Here is a 2,739-nt window from a genome sequence, read left to right as displayed (position 1 = left end):
CCAGCCTTTAAAGGAGCATGTGGACTGAAGCCCCTGCAAGACGAACATAAAATGTTAAAGTATCTGTTTCTTTCTGTGCTTAAATCAGAGACACCTATTATTGTCAATTCAGGATAGTGACCTCAAGTCATTGTAGTTATGTCACTGAAAGTGACCCTGAGAGAGAATCTTGCACACTTCCACCAAGGGTTTTTCATAAATTGGATGAAATGTATTTTTTAAATTTACATTTCAAATCAAAGGAAATATAGAAAGTCAATAAAATGCAGTTAAATCAATAGCAATATATACTTTTATTGTACAATAATCTGTATTTGTTCATTCACTCATTTTCCAACCTGCTTATTCCAATTCAGAATGGCGAGGGGTCAGAGCTTCTCCCCTGCAGCTCAAGGCACAAGCTGGGAAACAGCCTTGGACAGGATGCCACTCCCTCCCAGGGCACACTCACACACACATCATCACTCACTCAGACTGGGACCATGTGGACATGTCAATTCACCTAACATGCACATGTTTGGGATGGAGAAGGAAGCCAGAGAAAACCTATGCAGACATAAAGAGAATGTGCAAACTCTACACAGACAGAGGCCCAGGCTGGGAATTGACTTTTTTTTTCTCCTCTAATTTGAGAATTGGACAGTCTTTCTGTTATTTTAGCAGTTACAACAGAAACTTTTAACATCCATATTAAAAGTAATGATGTCAAAATCAAATCTATACTTTTGCATTGCACCAGAGGTAAAACCATAGAGTTTTTTTTAACATGTATCTATTCTTCCTTTTCCCCTGGTATTTAATATCAAGACTTCTATCTACTGATAAAACAAGAATGTTTTAAATATTAAAAATTTTTTACATTATATGACATTATTTTGCAATTCTTATCATTCAGTATTCCATTCTAGAAATTCTTTATTGGTTAGTGTTGGTTATTTTGAGGTTCTTTCCTTATGCAAATACATATACATATTCGCTAGTTTCTTCTTTCATTCTTTTTGTCTTTTTTTAAAATTTCAATTTGAGAGCAGGTGCGGTTTATTAACTGACCAGCTTAGAAAAATAATCATGGTAGACACTTAATTCAGTCTTCTAAGAAACCTGTTGATCTGCTCCTCCCTGTTGCCAGCATCTCCACCTTCTACAAAATGGGTGATCTTTCTCTTCATTCTGCCTAATGGAAAAGATAATTTGAAGGGCCACAGGAAATTATTTGCTTCTTTGAACTGTTTTCCAACAGTATAGATCTCATGAATCAGATCCGCCTTGCAGATGATGCCATATTTATCAAGAGATTGAGCATTCTAAGTGTTATTTGTCAATGCAATTCTCTTCTTACTGATTTTACCATAAGCATGCTTGTAGATTAGTTCCTTTATTGACTTCAGATTTGGGTACCCCGGTGCAATATACATTTCTACAATTTTCAGTATGTTCAATAAAGCCTTGTTGAACTTCACAAAGGTTCCATTGAAGACTTGACAAAGGCAAAGAAGCTGCAACACTTTTTAGACCTTAGGACTCACACCACTGAGAGCTGTGATCCTGATGACAAACGCCAATTTGGATTTTGGAGGTACAAAGAAGTTGCCAGCTTTTCTTGCCATCCTCACCATTTGAATTTCATTTCTGTACGTCTGCCCACATTCCTTGTGACGGTGCTTCACTTTTTCATAGATAAGCTTCCTCCTTGCCTTTTGAAGTATCTTTTGGGCAAACTTCTTTCTCAGGCATTTGATCTTCAGCTCTGCACAATTTCTTTGCTTTCTCTGAAGGGTTCCTGGCACAGCAGGCACCTTCCTCTTCTTTTCAACACTCTCCATGATTCCAGTTGGAAAAGAGCATCTTCATTTTTTATGTTTGCTTTTTTTTTTTTTTCTTGAAAGATCATCGTATTGGCATTTAATTCCAGCTTAAGGCCATCATTGGGGTATCTGTCCCATAATGACTGTAGCTCCCATCTGATTTCCAGTTTGTCTGGCCTCCCATGCCTCCTGCCCCAATGCTGGGCATCTGACAACAGCAGAGAAGTCAAGGCAGGCTGCAACGAGAAACATGGAGAAAGCCAGCACCGCCTCTTCTTCTCCAAAGCCTGTCATGAGTCAGAACAGAAACTGAGGAGTAGATGTGTCGATGTGTGACCAACGATTCTACATTAGACCAAACAGGATTCTGAATGCCTGCACATTAGAATGAGTGTTAATAGTTCTGAGTAACTAGAAAAGTTATGGACTCTATCTGTGATATTATTTAGATCATAAACCTTATCTATTTATGACCCATTCGTTTGGTGGTTGTTCTATCTAACCTGCTGCAGATACGGCAATGAATGAAAAGACCGAATTTCTGCCATGATGGAACTAACATAGAGTGGAAGATAAAATCAGTAAACTAGATCTACCTTACAATATCCCATATAGATAAACGATAGGAAGAATAATGAAGCAGAATACGGAGATAAAAACGTGGGATGCCAAGTCACTTTAGACAAGGTGGCCCTGAAGTTCTCACTGTTGTGGCAAATCAGGAGCAGAGACCTCAGAGAGGGGAGAAACTCAGCCATGAGGTGTCTGGAGGAAGAGCACGCTGCATACAGGAAATGGCGAGTGCAGAGGTGTAAATCATAAATTGCTGACTTTTGAAGTGGATGTATGATTGACAATTCTACATAAGACCAAACAAGATTCTTAATGCCTGGACATTAGAATGAGTGTTAATAGCTCAGGGTAACTAGATAAG

General features: G+C 38.5%; 1 pseudogene; it reads right to left on the bottom strand.

The window, feature by feature from the left end:
* Positions 1–1,079: 1,079 nt before the first annotated feature.
* Positions 1,080–1,823, bottom strand: LOC105537585 (annotated as a pseudogene).
* Between the last annotated feature and the right edge of the window lie 916 nt (positions 1,824–2,739).

The sequence above is a fragment of the Mandrillus leucophaeus genome, unplaced genomic scaffold, assembly GCF_000951045.1.
Source record: "Mandrillus leucophaeus isolate KB7577 unplaced genomic scaffold, Mleu.le_1.0 Scaffold175, whole genome shotgun sequence".
NCBI classification, from domain to species: domain Eukaryota; kingdom Metazoa; phylum Chordata; class Mammalia; order Primates; family Cercopithecidae; genus Mandrillus; species Mandrillus leucophaeus.
This window is presented reverse-complemented; position numbering and strand designations above follow the sequence as displayed.